This window comes from Crocodylus porosus, unplaced genomic scaffold, assembly GCF_001723895.1.
Source record: "Crocodylus porosus isolate Cpor-Errol unplaced genomic scaffold, CroPor_comp1, whole genome shotgun sequence".
Classification (NCBI taxonomy): domain Eukaryota; kingdom Metazoa; phylum Chordata; order Crocodylia; family Crocodylidae; genus Crocodylus; species Crocodylus porosus.
In genome coordinates this window covers 121,233,011-121,253,799 of record NW_017728931.1, presented here as the reverse complement: position 1 = coordinate 121,253,799, position 20,789 = coordinate 121,233,011, and the positions used below count along the sequence as shown (strand labels likewise).

Here is a 20,789-nt window from a genome sequence, read left to right as displayed (position 1 = left end):
CGCTGCTTCATCAACTAAGTTTATGTAATATTCTAAATCCTTTGTTGTCATTTCAACAATGTTCACAGCATCTTCACCAGGAGTAGATTCCTTGACTTGCTCGACGCAGGGTTGCCACAAACCTTCAATTTGTAAAAAACACAATATCTGTGAAGCGCAATAAAGCGAAGCGCAATAAAACGAAGTACGCCTGTATAAGATAGTATTTCTGTATTTTGAGAAGAGTTGGCATGAATTTCAGCCACTCTACTGTAGATTGGGTTTGTTTGTTGGCTTTATGTAATGAGTAGATCAACTTGCCTTAGAACCAGCCTCTGATATGCTACATCTGTCAGTAGTGGAGAGGCATGGAGGATTAAGAGGTCAGAAAAATGGTGGAGCACTGGGACTAATAAAGATGTAGCTAACCTCTTCTGCAAATACAAATTCCAGATCAGGCCCTTGGGACATGTTGCATGGTGATATTGGTCTGTGTTTAATTAGTCAAAGAGCTGCCAAGTCAGAGAAAACTAAAGATCTCTTTTATATCCAGCAGCCTAAAAAGAGTATGTACTTCACATAAATTATAAGCAATCCCTTTTATCATGCAGGAACATATGGGTTAGAAAAACAGTGCATGGGAGAATGAGAAGAAGGGGCTACCACCATGTGAAAGGGAAAAGAAACAGGAGTAATTTTATTTCATAAAACCCAAAAGCAAGAAGCTTAATGTTCATTGGAGGTCCATGTGTACATTTGAGTGAACTTTACGTTTTTTTGCTTTGTCATTTTCTTTCTCTCCAAGATAAATAATCTAATATCCTCCCGAAGCATGAAGGATTCAGGCAGCTCAGCATTTAGCAATGTGTTTCTATTGGAGTCTCAGCAATGTGCTCTTGTTGCAAAATAAGCCACGAGCATCCTAGGTTGTATAGTAGGAGTATCACTTGCAAAGCAAGGGAAGTTTCAGCAAAGGTGTCAAAGGTGAGGTGTTATCTGGAGTAGGGGTGTGCAAAGAAGGCCATATTTGATTCAGATTAGGATTTGGCCCAAATCAGGGACAGTGATTTGATTCGTTGATTGGGGTTACTGTCCCCGATTTGATTCGGCCGAATCTGAATCTAAAGATTTGATGCTGATTCAGACATAGACACAGCTTTAAATGTTCTTTTGACATACTTCGAGGTACTAGGTGTGGCTCATGAATGCTGCAATTCTGGGGCAGATGGAGCATCCCACAGTACTTCTGGTCTACTTTCAAGTACTTCCAGGTCCACTGGGGAGCATGCTGGGGAGCTCCCCCCATGCCTCTCCAGGAGGCACCATCACTGAACCAGCAGAGTATGTGTGTGTTGGGGGGGGAAGGCGCTTCCCAGCGGACCTGGAAGTGAACCAGAAGTGCTTCTGATCCACTTCCAGGTCTGCTGCCAAGCCCCCACAATTCGAGAAGGATGTAAATAGGTTGGACTGAGTCCAGTGGAGAGCAACAAAAATGATCAGAAGTCTGGAAAGCAAGACTTGTCAGGAAAGGCTGAAAGAACTAGGGTTGTTTAGTTTGGAGAAGACTGGGGGTGGGATTTGTTAACAGTCTTCAAATACATGAAGGGAACTTACAAAGAGGATGGAGATGGGCTTTCGATGTGGCAATAGGGGAGACAACAAGGAGTAATGGCCTCAAGCTGTGGCAGAAGAAATTAGGTTGGAGAATAGGAGGAGCTTTCTGACTATGAGAGTGGTTGAGCATTGGAACAGGATACTTAGAGAAATTGTGGAATCACCATCTTCTGGAAATTTTCAAGAGCAGATTGGACAGATGCTTGGATTGCATGGTTTAGTCAGGGATGATCCTTCCTTGAGAAAGGGGGCTGAACTAGATGATGTTGTGAGGTCTCTTCTGGTCCTACTTTCCTACGATCCCCCACTTGTTACCTGTCAGCTTTGTGTTCTTGGGAAACCCTAGCACAATACGTAGCCTCCCCCCAGCCTGAACAAGAACTAATTAGAGGAAGGACTTACAAAAGACAATGAAGATGCAATGGGAGACGCATATAAAGTGCTCCAGACAAGGGTGATAGGAGTGACGCAATGCCTTTGGTCTCATTTACTTGGGAAATGGGACAGGAAAGCACCTTCATTAGCATTCAGGATGGAGAACAGAGATTCCAAGGCAAGGACCACACTGAATTCTGGAAACAGAGAAGCAGGGGAGCACTGCATGATGGGGGATCCCTGCTCCAAATGCTGATCAACCCATGTCTACACACACGCAGCTCAGCATTTATCAGACCAATTCTAGTAATGATCCCTTTATTGGTACCCAAAACACTGAATCTGCCTGTCTGTACTGTGAGCTCCCTCAGAGTAATGCCACCCATAGCCAGGAGTGATCAGCTCCTACTAACCAGCACATGAGTCACTGTTTACCCATAAACAAACCTAGTGTTCTCCCTTGAGCCATTGTTAGTTCTCTACAAAAAACCCTACCCAAGCTCAAGTTTCTGTCCTGGTGCTTGGATCCAAAAGCTACACAAGTTCCACTCCTTTTCTGCCTGGAGTCCCTCCACTAATCATGCTGAGGGCTCTGCTTGTCTCCAATCTCCAACAAACACCTGGGAACCTCGACTGGTTCAAGCTTTGCTGAGTGGTGAGATCCCAACTCTTGCTCTCTCTCTTTCTGACTCCAGGAACCTAACTTTTGCTTTCTTATTCCAGGCACAACTTTCTAAACTGGACTTTGCTGATCAAACTTGAGCTATACTTCCCCAAATGCCTAATTGAAACTATGCAATATTGTAACTGTTTTGTCTCCCTTGCATGGCTATTACTACTGGTATTATCATAAGTTCATATACCTGGCAATAAATAACTTTTATGGTCAAGCTGTTGCTATACTCTCTCTCTGAACCTCACTTACTCTTCCTTCTCCCTGACCTCCCCATTTGCTCTGCAGTAACACTTCTTTTACCCCAGCCAAAGATCCCTGTAATGCCCAAAACTATGGTGGGATCTGTTCATCAAGGGAGTTACTACTAGGACCATTGTGATAAGAGAGTGGGATGTACTGAGTTTTGAGGCTCATGAGGGTATCAGCTGAAAGTGCTGATAGGACCCAGTCTGCTCAGACATACTCTGTTAGCATGTGTGTATGTGTGTCTAACTGCATTTATTATTGTCCTGGTGAAATAAGGGATGAACTGAGTGCAGGGCACAAGAAGGTGTCAGCCTGCTAGTGCTGAATAACCAAGCCTGACTCAGATACGCTCTGTTAACCCATATGCTTGTGTCTGACTGCATTTTATTGTTGTCCTGATGAACTGAGTTCATCAGGCCAGCCTGGCTCAGGCAGCCCTGTTAATGTGTGTGTATGTGCATATATATATGTTTGACTGATTCGATGGTTGGAGGAACCCAGCCCCAGTGAAACTTAGTCCTGCAAGATAGCTCCGCTGGGGGTGAGGACTTGCAGAAGGGAGAGATACAGCTCCATATAGAAACACAAGTAACACAAGCAGCACATCGATAGAATTACAGAGACCCCAGAAACATACCCGTGATGAACGAGCACACCCCAAAGCAACGGGCAAATCTGGTAACACATTGTCCACTACCCCACAAACAGGCTATAGCTTGGTAGGTGCAGCACTTTTTGGAGTTGCGAGATGTGGATTTGAATACTACCAGGCTTAGAAAGCCACTCAGATTTGCCAAGCTATAGCCCTTTCTACGTTCCACTCACACCTAAAGTCTCATTTCTTCTTCCCCATTCATAAGTAGGAAATGCAAAGTTTAAAAATGCAGCAGCAAAATAATAAAGACAAGAGCCTCCTTCAAGTTATTCCTTCCTCTGGGTTCCTCAGCACATTGCTCTTCTTGTTTTCTGTCTATTGAGGTTTGATCCAGCTGCCTTGAGGTCAGGAAAGCAGGCCCTTAGACTGCAAGCTCTCTGGGATAATACCTGTGTGCTTCTCACAGTACTGGGCTTGTTCCATGGGGTTAGAAAACAATTTGATCCTTGTTGCAGAATTATTTTTTTAAACCTGAGATTGGGACACTCTGCAGCTCAGAAAAAAAATGGGCTGAACTGATCAGAAAGCAAGTGCTAGTTCAGACTCACTAGCCTTGTGGTAAATAGTGTCTAGCAAATGTGGGAAGCTCAGTAATTGTCCTGTAACACTACCTGCTGTCAGGTAAAATTGACAATAAGTCTTAGCCCGTGTTAATTTTTCTGAATTAAGACAGCCTCTTCCGAGGTCCCTTCCAGCCACTAACAACCTATGAATCGCCCTTCCACCATTTTACATTTTGTTGTCTGTAAACTGATAAGTGACTAATATCCAAATTTTGAAAAGTATTTTTTTAAAATGGATGTGGCCTAAAAATCAATAATAAATTATTTTAGCATAAAAATCAACTGCCTGGTTATGCTAAATGACTGGGGGAATGCCATTTCATTTTTAAAAATCAATGATTTATACCAGTCATGCTCATTACTACCAAATGCAATCTTAAATTGTCTGAGTTCTCAGCATTGCTATATGTAATTACTCTGAGTAAAAAAAAAAGCTAAATTGTTGCAATATCAGATTTTCCCCTCTTGTATAAACTAATTATAGTGGTAGAAATGGATCTACTTCATTACAAGGGGAAATAAACCTCTTGCAATGTCATTTGGATTTTTATTATCTAAAAGTATCTGTACACTTTTGCTTAGTTATGTTATCACAAAGGTGTTCTGGCTGGTGTTGATCAGTTGATTTCAGTTCCCAAAGCAAACAGTTCAATATTTAAATAATCCACAAATTTGTACTGATATAAAATGTGCAAATTTTTTAGTCAAATGACACTTCTGTAAATCTATGGAAGAAAAAAGTTATATACTGTACTGGGAGCTTTAAAAAATATTTTTAAATGAGCTTTACACCTCAATCCTATTTGATTCCCATGTCTGGAAACTGCAAAGAACTTCTTGGAGACAAGGGGTCAAGGGAACACAGATCAAGTAGGAGGCTTGAGAGCATGAAAAAATATAAACCAAAGTGGGAGTGAGGTCTAAGGCTTACAATGAGGGATCCAGCAAGAGACCTGGGCAGGGAGTAGTAGCAGCATTAGGGGAGGGAAAACTAGGTGACTGCCCAGGGCCCCACACTTTATAAAAATAAAAATTAATTACACCAAATATTTGTATTATCAATATTGTATTAAGACACTTTCATTGCAGTTTCATAGATAGGGCAAAGTGAAATTGAAATTGAAAATGTCCAATTTGTTTATAGGTCATCAAAATTAATCTTTTAAGGCATGGGTGGGCAAAATGTGGCCTGTGGGCCAGATGTGGCCCTCCAGGCCATTCTATCTGTCCTGCGGGGCCCCTAAAAAATTGAGAAAATTAATATTTATCTGCCCCTGGCTGCCTGTCATGAGGCCCTCGATGGCTTGCCAAAACTCAGTAAGTGGCCCTCCGCCTGAAATAATTGCCCACCCCTGCTATAAGGGGCTCCAAATGACTCTCTTGCCCAAGGCCCCAAGAACCCGGTCACCACTGCAGGGAACCCTGAACAGAAAGCATGGTATAGGACCAGTTCTCCAGAAAATGAAGTTCCTGTTTATCCCTAGAATGGCTGCAGCACAGGAAGGGGTGGGGAAATCGTTCCCAAGCATACTGCTAATGTTTTCCGTCCCTGACTTGGCACCCTGGCAAGTCTGACTGAAAGGACTGTCGCTGCATTACCTCCCAATTACATGAGCACTCTTATCCAGCAGGAACTTGACAGAGATCGCTAGCTCATTTTACACAGGTTACTGCAAAGTAGGCAAATTGTAACTCAAGCTCCAAGCAGAGCTCACAGGGGTGAAAGCCTCCTATCCAACCTGTCTGAACTCCCAAAATGCATTTAACATGGTTTTCCCCATAGCTAAACAAGCTGCTGTATGGAGTTGGTGAGGTTCACTTGATGAATAGATACTTATCTTTTAAGTTAGGAGTGTCAAACTCACTCTGTGCCCCAGGTTGGATCAGACTGTGGGGCTAATTGTGGGCCTGATCTGTGGGGCAAGTGACAGATACAGAGGGCCAGTGGCTGAAGTGGTGGAGGCAATGGTGGCAATGGCAGTGGCAGGAAGCAAGGGTGAATCCAGGATGGTATATGCAGTCACACCACACCTTTAATTCTTGGTCCACCTAAAGTTTAAAACTAACTGTTTGGTAGTGGCAGCAGCATTTCTACTCAGGCAGTTGCAAGAGAGTCACTTGGCTTCATGGCTTGTTATGATCTACCTAATTTTTCCAACCTCTTTATTCCATGGGTGTTAATAAACCTATCTCTTTTTCTACTGGTCTTGATGCTAATTAAGTTATCCGTTCTTCTGCAATTCTGTTATTAGTTGCACCTCTTAATGTAACTCCTATTTCACAGCCCTGAAGACTGTTTTTAACTATAGCTAAAAACATTAATTCAGGAGCAAAAATATTAGCTTAGGTGAACATCAATTTAGGTGTGGAAATAATTTTCAATGAAATGTTGGATGCACTGTCAAGATGTTTAAGAAGGCTAAATAGTGTTTTATGAATCTGAGATGTACATTTAATTCTAATTACAACAGGACTAAAGAAACATCTATTGATTGTTTTTGCCTAGTTTGTTGTGTATTATACATAATATAGGATATATCTAATGAATGCACATTCCTATAGTTTTGGGTTTTTTGCTTTGATCTTGAACTGAATAATATAGCCCTAGGCCACTAGCATAAGGCTTCCAGTTTATTCTTATCTGGAGAAAAAAGTGTGTTGTGTTATATGTGATGATGTACCATACCATCTGCCCCCCCCACTTTCCAAAGGCTAGATCCATCCATGGCAGCAACATTGATGGCAGCAGAGGCATCAGCAGAGGCAACAAGAGAGGAGGTGCAAGTGGCAGGCCTACTGACCTTAGGATAAGCAGGGCTGTGTCAGAACAGTCCTAATTCATACATCTGCCTCCAAAAGCCATGTCCAATGGGGCCCCAAATTCTGAAGTAGGCCATGCCCATAACTGGCCACTCCTCAAACTCCCTGACATCCCAGGAGGCTAATGAACCAGATGGAGCAATGTCATGGGTTGGATCCCAACCATGGGCCAGAGGTTTGACACCCCCATTTTAAGCAAATTAACTATGGGTCAAGGCCCTATGGGGGCTGAATACTCTCCAAAGGGTCTCACTGAGATCATTAATCATCTTGCAAGTTCAAACCCTGTAAGGCCAGATGGTGGAAGCAGGTGTAGATCTTCTAAAAGAAACATACTATAAGTACAAGCAGAGAACTTGTACGGTATTGGTGTGTAAGCAGCAATACATCAAATGATGTTTCTAAGCTGGAGTCTTGAAATCAGGTAGAAGGTAAGACATGTGAGTGGAAGGATGGTCCAGTGGTTAGAACACTACCCTAAGATGTGAGAGCTCTGCTATGTTTCATTTCCTTTTCATCCACACAATGAAAATAATACATTCCTTTCTCGTTCCTGTCACACTGATAAATGCATCGGGAGCAAGTATAGCTGAAAACTAAACTTTCTGTTGTGTGGAAGATTCTGTGGGGAAAAAATGCCATTTTGGAATAAAGAATCAAAATTTCAAGATTCCCTATGTTAAGAAAATAATAACAAAATAAACCCGGTTTCATTTAAAAAATTAAGTGAGTGTGGGAGTCTATACTCTGAAGCTCCTCACTCATCCATCATTACAGGGCTTTTTAGATAAGTCTACTGTGCCATGGCAGCAGGTGTCCCAGTCAGGATGGCCTGCCCTGAGCATGCCCCATGCAGCTACTTTTGCTTACATGCTCCAAACCCAGAAATATTTCAGTTAAAATTCTTTGTAGCATCCACCAGTGCCTACATTTGACAGTAGTACTGAGTCAAGAAACTGTAAGTGAAGTAATTTAATCTTCTACCATCCAGGTCTGCCAATAAGTATCAGGTAACTAAACACAATCATGCAAGTACAGGCCTTTCAGGTTAAAAGGGCACTTCTGAAGCTTAAACTTTCACTCTCCTTATCCATTATAATTGCATGCATCTTTGTTGAGCAAACAGCAGGAGTGTGTTTAGAGAAGTACAGTTAAACCACCTGAGCCTTCTTCTAATCTCCATTCTACAAAGTCAGTATTGCAACATGATGTAATCTGTGTAAATAGGACAGAATCAGGCGAACTTAGGTTAAAAGTCCCTTCCATACTTCAAGAGAACTAACTTATTTTGCCTCATTCAAGCTATCATAAAAGACAAAGGGTTTTTCATTAATGGACCATTTCAAAATATTTGTTCTATAGTACAGTCATGGTATTAATTACAATTCATGTTGTGTACAGCTTTAATTTCATAAGACATTTCAGTTTAGAGTGTAATTAAATGTTTAGATTGCTTAATGTTTCCATTAATGATTTCCGTGGGTATAATCAGGGTAATTAACCCATGGTTTCAGGCCATCTGCCAATCTGCAGGGGGGTGGGACTGCCAGGGCCCTTCAGCCAATCAGAAGAATGCGGTGGGGGTGGTGCTGTGATCTGCCCATGAAATTGGCCACCTGCCTCCTGGTTCTGGAAAGATCCCTAGTTATTAGAAACAGGTCTCTCATAGAAACTAAGGTTTTTAAGTGTTTCCAAGTACCAAATGAGATGCCACAATCACTTTCTATAACACCGCTATTTTACGTAAATAAATATATTTTAATAATGTTAGCTATTCAAGATTTACTGGATGTTGCATGCAAACCAAATCCAATGTCAGCTTAGTTTGGATCCAAAGCCAAATTAAGGCAGTGGCAGTTTTTTCATGAACTTTTACAGGCTGTGGGATAGTCAGAGGTAACTAAATGGTCTAGTGTGCTGCTTTAAGACTCTCCCATTAAGAAACAGAATTATGTTGTGATCTAGGCAGGACTGAAGAGACACAAAATCCTAGGTTCTTATCCTGGCTGTAATACTGACTTGCTCCATGGCCTCTAAGCAGGTCACTGAATCACTGCTAGATTTTTCACCTGAAAAACTGAGATAATGCTTCCTTATGGAATTTACCTGGCAAAGATTATAAGAAATTTTTATTTTTTGTAAAATACTTTCAAGATGAAAAGCTCTTTATATATCATCATGTACTGAAGTAGCTTCTGATGTGGTAACTTAGCTTATGAATAAAATCATGTTGAATGCATTTAATTTGATGTCTATTAGAAGCGTTTAACATTAAGACCTTGGCCTCTAGAAGTTATCGGTTTCTGAGTAGGTAGAAATGTCTGAAGATTGGAGTTGCCTGGCTGGCCATGGCTTATTTGGGTGGATATCTCTAGAGCTGGTCGGTGATGGAAGAAGCTTAGGGGCCAGGACAGGTCCCAGAACAGAGAAGAAATCTTCTGTACTTACCACAGGAGAAGAGAGAACACACGGGGTGGGGAGGGACAGATGGACAGGACATGGACACAGGGTTAGGATGCTAGGGAAGCTCTCCAGCTGGCACCTGCCTGCTGACACTCATAGAGCAGAGGTGCTTGGGGGAAAGGCAAGTGGTCAGAGGACCACCACTGAAGGAGGTACGGCCTCAGGGATGACTGGTGCCTCCTGACTCTGGTGGGGCACAATTTGTGGACGGGCCCAGGGGCAAGCCAGAAGCCCCATATCCACTCCTATACTTCTGTGCCATGGTGTAGGAGTAAATTTAGTCAGGCTTCTGGCCTACTTGACTAGAAAAACAGACAGAGACCAGAAGTGCTGATACTGCTTATTTCAGTTACATGTTTGGAGATAAGAATTCTTGCATGTCTTATTACCTTGTGCACAGATGTCTAATTAAGTAAATTTGTTTAGTTTCTCTAAGGTCATATTTTTTTATCTCTATCTGTCTTAAGTATAAAACTGCTTGAAAACTTAGGGAGGAGGAGGATTCCTTTGAAACAGTCAAGTGGGTGATTCCCCTTGCTGTATGAAATCTTCCCTGCGACCACAGTACAGCCCTCAGTAAAGAAAAGCTGGCTCTGTCAGTTCTGATTCATCTACAATACAAAGTTTGATTTCTTCTACAGTTTGGCGCCATGACTCGGAGAGAGAAGCCTGGAGTGATCAGCTGGGACATGAACATCTCTTCACTGAAGCCCTGGTGCCAAACCAAGGTAAGAGACCTTCTGAAATCTCTACTGGGGCTTTTCAATGAGAGGCTGTCTCTGTGTCTTCCTGATTCACCTGAGGCTCACCCTATCCAAAATATTTTTTTTCTGTCAGAACTGTCAGACCCACTGTGTAAGTAGTAACTGTGAGTAGAAAGAGTTAAGGTTAAAGACTCTGTGTTGCTGTTGTCAGTGAAAGTATTTCCCCATGTGAATTGAATTAAGTTCTGTAAAGAACTAGGAGGTCTGTCTGAGGCCAGGAGTGGAAACCTTGTGCAGCCGCCCTGAGGACAACAGATTTGTTCTATGTGCTCTTCAAAAGCAAGTGTGCAAGGTAGAAACTCTTAGAGTGTGAGTGTTTTCCACAATACGCGTTGACCAAGGCAGAGACTAAAGAAATGCTCTTGAACCTCATGCCTCAATGCAGAAATTCCCTTGTGTGAATCGACAGTATGAATTGAGAAATACGAGCCACTGACCAGGTCTGAGACTAAGGTTGGGTTCAGCCGCTCCAAGGCTGTCCAGAAGGGCAGTCTTGAATGCAACTGGAACCTCATGACCCAGTGGACAGGTTTACCCTTTCCCCACCCTCATAAATGAGCTGTGGACAGGTTTACCCTAGACTTCAGATATCGAAGCCGCTCTTGCCTCTGTTAAACAAGCTCTGTCGCAAGCTCCTGCCTTAAGCCTTCCCAATTATACTAACCTTTTATTCTTTTTTGTCATGAAAAAGACAGGTTTGCACTTGTACTTACTCAGACACATGGAGACAAGCACCATCCGATTGCTTATTATAGCTCTGCTCTTGACCCAGCTGCAGCCAGATTTCCTCCATGTCTCCATGCTGTAGCTGCAGCTGCCATCACTGTTGAACTTTCCTCCACCCTTGTATTCTCCCCTTACTGTTGCTGTCCCACATGTTGTAGCAGCCCTTTTACTAAAAACAAGAACCCAACACCTTTCAAATGCTAGATTAATTTAGTATGAAATCTTGCTTCTCTCTGCTGGAAATGTCACCCTAACTAACTGCCCTGTTTTAAACCCTGCTTCCCTGTTACCTATCCCTTCAGATGGTGAACCTCATGATTGCATGTTTGTTACTGCTCACCTATCAATGCCCCACACTGATCTAAAGGACAACCCCTTGCAAAACCCATATCTAGTATTCTATGTTGATAGATCGTGTCAGAGAAACTCAAAAAGTTCCCTTGTTGCAGGATATGCAGTATGTTCCCAATATGATGTTATAGAAAGCCATCACTTACCTAATGTGTATTCAGCTCAAGTTGCCGACCTTGTGGCCCTCACCAGAGCTTGCACTCTGGCCTCTGGTCCCTCTGTTAATATTTATACTGATTCTCGCTATGCTTTTAGTATTGTACACAATTATAGTCAACTTTAAAAACAAATAAGCTTCCTCACTTCAAGAAGTGCCAAGATTAGTAATGGTCCATACATAAATGCCTTGTTGAATGCTTTACAATTCCCTTCTGCTGTTGCTATTATTAAATGCCAAGCTCACCAGAAACCTTATAATGATTACACATGGAAATGCTCTAGCAGATTCCACTGCCAAAGCTGCAGCTATTTCCACTCCTCAGGCTATGCCTGTGTTTTTGTCTATTCCAACTGACCAGTCTCCATTGGCAAGCCCTCCTCCAAGATCAGGCTCCAGAACCAGAGAAACATACATAGAGACTGGCTGAGTGTTTGTTACACCCTGACCATTTGTGGCGCTCCCCGGACGGCCGCCCATTGTCCCCAATGGCCCTTCTTCCTCATCTTGCTCGCATACACCATGGCATGGCACATGCGAGCAAAGGGGGGATGATAGAAGCTGTTAAGCTTGATTGGTTTGCTCCATCTTTTCCATCTGTGGCTCAACAGTACTGCCACACCTGTCCTATTTGCCAAGCCCATAATGTGGGAAAGTCTGTAAAAACAAAGAAGGCAGCACATCCCTCACCTTGGGGACCGTTTGTAAATTTACAATTAGATTTTATTCAAATGCAGAAATGTTGTTCTTACCAATATGTTCTTGTTATTGTATGTGTGTTTTCTAGATGGGTGGAATCCTACTCATGTGCAAAAGCTGACACCGTCACTGTAAGCAAAAAGTTGCTCAGAGACTTTATTCCAAAATTCCTTTATCCCTAAACTCTGATAGAGGAACTCAATTTACTGGACAGATAATGAAAGAAAGCTGCAAAGTCCTGCAGATCCAACAGAACTTTCACTGCCCATACCATCCACAGGCATCCGGCCAAGTGGAACGCCAAAATGGCATTCTGAAAAATAAACTGGCCAAAATTTGTGCTGAGACTCACCTAAAATGGCCAGATGTACTTCCCATAGCCCTTATGAGATCTACTGCCAACCAAAAGACTGGGCTTAGCCCACATGAAATTCTAATGGGAAGACCCATGAGGCTCCCCGCTTCACCACCTGTTGCCTCCCACTTTTGCGATATACATTCACTTAATGATACTATTCTGGACTATTGTAAGGCACTAATGAAGTGTGTTAAGGCTTTTCATTCATAGGTACAGGCAGCTCTCCCCAAAGTACCAGATGAGCTGTGCCATTCTATCCTGCCTGGAGATTGGGTCCATGTAAAAGTCCATCAATGAAAGTCATTGCTGGAACCTCGCTGGAAAGGCCCATTCCAGGTACTCCTGACCACCAACACTGCAATAAAGTGTCAAGGAATCCAGACATGGATCCACGCTTCACACAGTAATAAAACATCAGCCCCGTTAGACCCAGAGTCTCCTCCATATCAATCTTGTAATCAGCCTCCACAGACTGGTAGTAAGCCTAGCGCCTGCCATCAGGAGAGCTCAAGACCAGAGGTGAGCCAAGCGCCTAATGGCGAAGAAGATTTGCCACTACAGAGCAAAGAGTATGTGCCCAGATGACACCACTATGCCCTTTGGGACAAGAAAAAGGCCTCTACCTAGTTCCTAGTTCCCAAGGTGGAGTTAGTCATGATTTGGGTAGTTCTCAGTAACTACCCAATTACTCAGTAAGACAAGTCAGCAATTTTCACTGTCTTGCACTTTTTAGTTCTAGTGACTCCGACCAATCTAAACTTCAACAAATTAAATAGAGAGCCACAGCCTTGTACAAGGTACAGCAGCATATCACCTCTGCTGTTCCATAGCACCTCTAGTCAACAGGAACATAGTAACTCACATGGATGTCAGTGTGGCCCATGTGCATGCCTTAAAACTAATTAACCCTTTGTTTCTAGATTAAGTACATCAGAAGGTCCAGAGAATGTACAAATACAAATCCAGAAGAGCAGCTGGAGTCATTTCTAGCACCCGGTAGTGCTGACATTTAATGTGATCTCTAAAAAAATACACTAGCTAATGGTCTGCTGTCAGAGTACCTTAAAACATCCTCAAAGAATACCTGCCCTCTTGGCCTTGGGAGAGAAGATGCAGCAAAAAGTTGGTATTGGTGAGCACTGGTTTTGTGTGGGGTCTTAAGGCCACTCACAGGTTTAGCATCTTAGAGGAAATGAACCCCACCATCATTTAACAGAATTCGCCCTAAAGCACCCTACTGAGCAGTAGCAGGCATGCTTACAGCAACAGAAATATCCCTCTGTGAAAGGAACAAAACAATCTCAAGAATAGTCTGTTCCTTGCAAGAAACCTGGGGGTTATACCTCCGTAGAGGTCTATAACTGTCCCTGGCTAGTTAAGTCCACACGCAAAACTTTATCTGAAGAACTGTAAGTAGTGCTGAGCCAGATTAGATACAGACCCAGGAATTCAACAGGGACACTGCCATCATAGTCAACAAATGCAATGTGTCAGAGGATAAACTTTGACCTTTATATGGCATTTCTTCCAGACAGGGGTCATTTTCTTGCAGATAAGGTGTCACTCACATTCTAAAGATACCATATATGTATTTACCACTCAAGTCCTCTTGGAAACTGGCTACTAACTGCCAGTCTTGAGGCACTATTTAAGCAGAATGTTTGCTAATACTTATGTGCATACTGGTATTTCTGTGCTTACCCAGAAACCTGTTGCTTAGACATCATATGTCTATGATTAAGCAGATTTTTAACCACTACAACTGATGGAAATAGAATTAACTGCCTTTGCAACTGTATAATAGGACAATTTTATTTCTAGTTTTGATTTACTGGAAGATTAGGTGATCAGCATTAAAATGAAGTTCTTCTACTTTTCTCTCCACGTAAAAGTATCTTCAGAATAAAGTCTTTGGCTTTCACAAGGAGCTAACTAAGGATAACAGTATTTAGTGTAACAAATCAGCATATTGTATGTTTTTTTTCAGAATTACTGAGATGAATCATGTGCATCTGTTTGGTATAGGACTTGACAGTGTGCCTTATAAATGCAGATAAGTACAAATGTAGGTGTCAAATATTATTTAGAAAAGTAAATTTGATGGAGTGAGTCAGGTCATAGCATTAGCCAAATGTTAGGGTACAAATCAATGAGGGGCGAAGACAATCTGGGAACAAAACTCAAAGGAAATCACTGCAAACAACAAAGCTGTAACTCAACCCAGTGTAGCAGGCTTTGTAGAGTCCTCTCACTCATCATAACCCTCACCCCAAATGGAAACATTTAGAGCAACTACATAGGAGGAGCCATGTAGTTCAGAGGAGGCCTCTGAACGAGCTTAGAGTATACAAATGTAGTAGGGTTTTTGATACCGTATAGCCAGGGCTGTCCCTAGGTGGGGGCAAATTGGGGCAACTACCCCAGGCCCCACACTTTGGGGGGCCCTGCAGAGCCAGGCCAGATTTGCGTCTGGCCACTTGCTGGCCACTTGCCAGCCACTATCCTGCCACGTCTGGGCCCTGCACAGGCTGATTTGCCACAGGCCCTGCACCCTGCTACGGTCGTCTCTGCATATAGCTATAGACCCAGTGGCCCTGAACCTCTGTCCTGTGTGTGCAGAAAAGCATTAGCTACCATGCAGTCTTTGTGTGGATTGGAATTTGAATTTCATTGTGTGCTCTCCCTGGATTTCCCCACACACAGTCAAATCACTGGGGTTTTGTGAAGCAAGCCCATATTCCATCCTCAGTGAAGAACCCCATTTAATAGGCACTGAGCCACTGTGTTATCTCCCTCCTGAGAGGCAGAAACACAGTTGCTTATCAAACTGCCTTCATTTGAGAATATAAAAATTCTCTGATTCAAGTTTATATAACAACTACTGTAATTAGTAACTGAAGTGAATCAAGTAGTTATGGGCAAGGGAAACACTAGTGGTTTATTTATAGAGGTGTGTAATGATATGAATCATTCAATAGGATTGCTGTAAAAATATTTTTACAGTAATTTTTTGAACAGTAGTAGGAGCTTATAATTTGTGAATGTGGGTGTTTAGAATATATGCATAAATTGATTAGCAGGATTTTAATTCATAATATTGCACCTGGAATTGATCATATCACTCCAGGAACGAATTGTGATAGCATCTGGGTGTGTTTACATGTACAATTAATGTAACTGAATAAACTGTCTTCATCTGAGCTGGAGTAAACTAATCCCAATATCACTGTCTACATGTCCGTTTAAGCATAGTAATTTACTGTGCTGCCAAATACCACTTGTATCTGAGAAGACTATCTGGCAGTGCAGTAAATTACTCTACTGTGCCCTAATTGCCATGCACTTGTAGATGATGCCGTTTTATTGTGCAGCAAATTAGTAGGGCTGTGCAAAGCTTCAGTCCCTGATTTGATTCGGCAGAGATTCAGCGGCCAAATCTCCAAATCCGAATCAAATCAGAGGACTCTTTAATCTCTCCAAATCAAATCAGAACCCTCCAAATCGATTTGGAGAGTTTCACAAAGATTTGGTGATTCAGACACAGACATGGCTTTAACTGTTTTTTCTACGTACCTCTAGGTAGCAGGTGGCTTGTAAATGCTGCAATGCTGGGGTGCATGGAGTGTCCCACAGAAGTGTGGCGGGCTCCCAAGCACGCTTGGCAGCAGACCCAGAAGTGGACCAGAAGCACTTCCAGTCCACTTCTGGGTCCTCCAGGGAGTGCGCTGGGGGCCTCCCCACACCCTCTTGGCAACTGGTGCCTCCTGGGTCTGGAGGGGGAAACCAGGGGTCCCCCCGTGACTGATCACTGAGCTGGGGGAGTGTGTGGGGGGGCCCCCCCAGCATGCTCCCTTCCACACCTAGAAGTGGACCGGAAATACCTCTGGTCCACTTCCAGGTTTGCCACCAAGCATGCGGAGGGCCGGTGTCCTGTGGGACACTCCATCCACCCCAGCATCACAGCATTCACAAGCCGTGCTGGTACCTCAAGGTATGTAGAAAAAACATTTAAAGCTGTGTCTCTGTCTGAATCACTGATTCTCTGAATCAGCATCGAATCTTCAGATTCAGATTCGGCCTAACTGAATCAGGGACAGTGATCCAAATCAATGAATTGAATCACTGTCTCTGATTCTGGCTGAATCCAAATCCAAATTGATTAGGGCCTGCTTCACACACCCATACAAATTAGTTTACTGCACAGGAAAGCATCTTGTGTGTACACACTCTCTGAAATACACCTTGGGAATTACTTTATAACCACTTTGCACGATACATACAATTAAACTTGTTCTGTTAGTTAGCTACACCTAAGACTTCCTTAGAAACAACTAAGCTGTCTGGGATATTTATGCTACTAAGCGCTGCAACCACAGTGTACAATAAGATTAGTTGGTGAATCACTGTTTGGCCGCAACATTCTACTAATAGGAGCACTAGCTTTGGGCTTCTTTTTCTCTTGACTTTTACAGGCCAATTGGTTCAATTAAGTCAGGTGATTGCTTTGTGGGACTGTTGCTATGTCAGTCTCGGGGAATGGAAGAAGCATATTTGGACCTTTCAAAGTCCTTAATGAATCAAACAGAATTAATTTCTTTTGTGGATTTGGGGTTGGGTCTTATTTTGGCTTCCTGCTCTTCAGCTCCCCTGTGCCATGGGAAAGGGGATAAGACACATGCTAAATGCTTCTGAGCTCTGCTGGAGCAACAACTTTCTGCAGTAATCACAGACTACAAGTATTTGTCCCTGGCCAACAGTAACACAGAATGAATCATAGAAAATTAGGGTTGGAAGGGACCTCAGGAGGTCATGTAGTCCAACTCCCTGCTCAAAGCAGGACCATCCACCAACTAGATCATTCCAGCCAGGGCTTTATCAAGCTGGGCCTAAAAAACCTCCCAAGATGGAGATTCTACAACCTCTCTTGGTAACTTGTTCCAGGGCTTCACCACCCTTTTCGTGAGAAAGTATTTCCTAATATCCAACCTAACCTTCCCTTGCTGCAACTTGAGACCATTGCTCCTTGTTCTGTCATCTATCACCACTGAGAAAAGTCTAACTCTATCCCCTGTGGAACCCCCTTCAGGTAGTTGAAGGCTGCTACCAAATCCCCCCTCAGTCTTCTCTTCTGCAGACTAAATAAGTCAAGTTCCTCAGCCTCTCCTCAGAAGTCATGTGCCCCAGCCCCCGCACCATTCCATGGTAGTACTTACAAGCAAATAAGAGGAAAGCTTAGTCTATACTACAGTCACAGAAGCTAAAGCAGGGGCCATAGTGGTGCCCAAACTTGTCTTAAAGTAGTTTGCTGGTAGCAGAAGTCACTAACAGGTCTGGTTTCACCAGCTCACTATTACATCACTCTTGACAAAGCTCTTGCTATCCTATTCCCACAGTCATGTAGGCAAATTTTCTGGTCGAACAGAAGTCAGTGATCAGTTCTAGACATGCCACCTCTTCAGTTTTGACTGCCCAGCTTATGTATAAGTCCAGCTGGTCTAGGTCACAAAAGAGGCTTTTGAGAGACTGTGGCAAACAGGGTGAATGCTAGCATAGAGGTCCCCCAGGGGGTCACATTGGGTGTAGAGGTCCATTGGAACATCCTTCCAGGGCTCTAGGAAACCAGAGATTTCATAACAATTAAACACAACTCTCGGAAATGCACCAGTAGACAGGGAAACTATGATAAAATCCCATACATGCTCCTGTTTATCACACCAATTCTCCCTCCCACAGCATGGTTCAACCTTTCTCAGCACCCTGAGGAACAAGTGCTGACAGTTCCTGTACAGGTAAATGGGAGCATCCTCTGTTGACAGCCACATTTCTATAAGAGCAGGCTCCAAACTTGCTCCCTGGTTGTCTCAGACCTGGAATTTTTGTCACCAGCATCACCCCAACAAGCAAAAATGCAGGACTGCTGGAACGCCACTCAAAAAGCAGAAGCTTCTCCAGAGGAATTATGCAGAATTTGCACAAGGCTCACCACATCATATTGCCTGGAGTTGGGAGGAAATTAATTCAAGCACATTAGCCAGGAAAGTTCAGGCCACCAGCACACCCTGTTCCCTGTTCATCCTTCTTATTCCCAGCAAACAAGTTGACATGAGGATTCTTCTTCATGTCCCAGCAAGGAAAAGAAAAGTGAATGTGTGAATAAAGCAAGCTCCTGCTTTTTAGTAGTATGCAGATATTGCCTGAGCTAAAGGGGGAAGACAGAAGCCTGCAGCTGCAAAATAAGTTTTTGAGCAAAGAAGTGTTTTTCCATCTAGGCTGTAACACTGTGAGTGTATCTACATGTGTGCTTTAATACACAGTAGCCTATTTTACTGTACATTAAAGCGTTACAGCAAAAACCACCACTAATATGCTAAACCACAGTAAAATTAGGCTACAGATTATTAAGCATCACTAAAAAGTGTGTGCTTTCACTACTGTGCATTAGGACAGCTTAATGTGCATTTAGTTAGTACCTCACTTCAGAGGTATTAAATTTAATGCGCAGTAGCAAAAACACATTAATAAACATGTAGAAGCACCCTGTCTATGGATGCTGGAGAAAGAATCCCAGCATATGTGAGACAGAAAGACAGCTAAATATCGATTCCCTCTGACTCACTTTAATCTCACTCCCTTATCCTGGTTCCCTTCCACCTGAAGGCAATTGAGCCATAACAAGTTTTTCCATTGCCTACCCTGTGTATTGAGTGCAGTGCATCAGAAATGCTGCTGGCTCTCATTTCACCTCCTGATAGGATGCCCTTTCAAAGTCCACCCCACAAAAGGCCTGATGAACTTTCAATTCAGCATTTCACCACCTCAGAGTCCTACAGACTAAAATTAGATTCACTGCCCTTGGCGTGCCCAGAATGACTGTTTGATCTTTGGGATGTCTTCCGAGCTGGAAGAGCATAGGGACCAGATGGCAGCAGCAGCAGCAGCTTCTAACTGCACAGCTTCAAGATGTGAACAGAACAATTGCTTGGTAAGCAGACAAAGCAGGGTTCTCTTCCAAGGGACAGTATGGTAGGCAATTACATCGAACTGCTGAAACACTGGATGTAAACATCACCTGTGTATCAGAAATGTGTTCAGACCAAACTGCCTGTCTGTAGTCTCCCATGCCATTCACCTGTGCATCTTGTCCGTATGGGCTTTTCTGGTTTTGCCATTGCCTGAGAAAGAGACAGCTTGTTACAGGGTCAGATCTTGAAAGGTTCCCCAGGGAGTCTTGTCTCCCATGTCTGGCTGGAATAAATTATTTTAATTGGGAGGAAGATGGTTTGTCCTGCTCTTCCTGGTGCCTTCCTTCAGTCTTTCCAACCATCTAACTGCTTGGGTCTCCATCTCCCCTACACTCCACCTAACACCAACCAAGGATGTTGTTTCTGGTCTGCTAGATCTGGTACAGTATAGACTCTGGTGTTCTGGTCCTCTGACTATATCCTGGTCGGATTCAGATGTTATCTTGTCCGAGTTTTCCCTGACTGTACTTAGTCCCACTTAAGCATCTTCCCAACCTCGGGTTACCTTGCTCCCTGGCGTCTCTCTTTCTCTCTCTCAGCTCTATACTTGCCGCGGCTCAGACATCTGTCTCTCCTTGTCCCTTCAGGTTTTGGCTGGATCCAAACTGGGCTGGAGATATCTGGAGTCCACAGTGTTCCTTCAGGTAAGTCACTGAGCCTTGTATGGCTCTGCTTATCTTTGAAGGCCTCTTCCTGGGGCAGCCACCACATCCCTTCAGTGGGGCTGGGCCTGTCGGGGAACTCACTTCCAGTCCCCTGAGCTGCTCTTCTGCCAGGCCTTTTATCCCAGTCTCAGGGAGCCAGCAAATTGGCACCGTCACGCTGCCATAAAGCACACCCCTGCTAACATGGGAGCCAGCTCTGGCTTCTCCTGGCTCTGCTGTTCCTGTTCCTCTTTTTCTTTTAACATGGCGTTTTTCCCTGCCACAGTTTCAATTTCACTGAGCTTCTGTTCCGGGGCACTCCTCGCCCGGTTGGGGTAAGTCTTTTCTTGTGGCTCCATGCCTGTCACACTGTCCCTACTTCAAGGTGCTTGCAAGCTCTAGGAGAGGGCAAGATAAGGCCTTGAAAATCATTACAAACAGGGGACTCTAAAAGGATGTGGTAGCAGACAATGAACAGTTTCAGGGAAGGTGAGGCAGCCAGCAGCACAGAAAATGAAGATTTCTTTTTAGAAGTCTGTAAGAAGGAAGTCCCTGTGTCCCTGCCTTGTCACAGCCTAACACTGTCACAGGTCATAGTTTCATAGTTTCTAGGGTCGGAAGGGACCTGAGTAGATCATCTAGTCCAACCCCCCGCCATGGCAAGATGTTCATCCAAC

General features: G+C 43.5%; 1 long non-coding RNA gene across 1 annotated transcript in view; it reads left to right on the top strand.

Moving 5' to 3' along the window:
* Positions 1-8,805: 8,805 nt before the first annotated feature.
* LOC109316135 overlaps positions 8,806-20,789 on the top strand; it is a 22,759-nt gene continuing 10,775 nt past the window's right edge. Inside the window, exon 1 of the long non-coding RNA XR_002102722.1 lies at positions 8,806-8,817. This is a non-coding gene — a long non-coding RNA (uncharacterized LOC109316135). The remainder of the gene's footprint in view (positions 8,818-20,789) is intronic.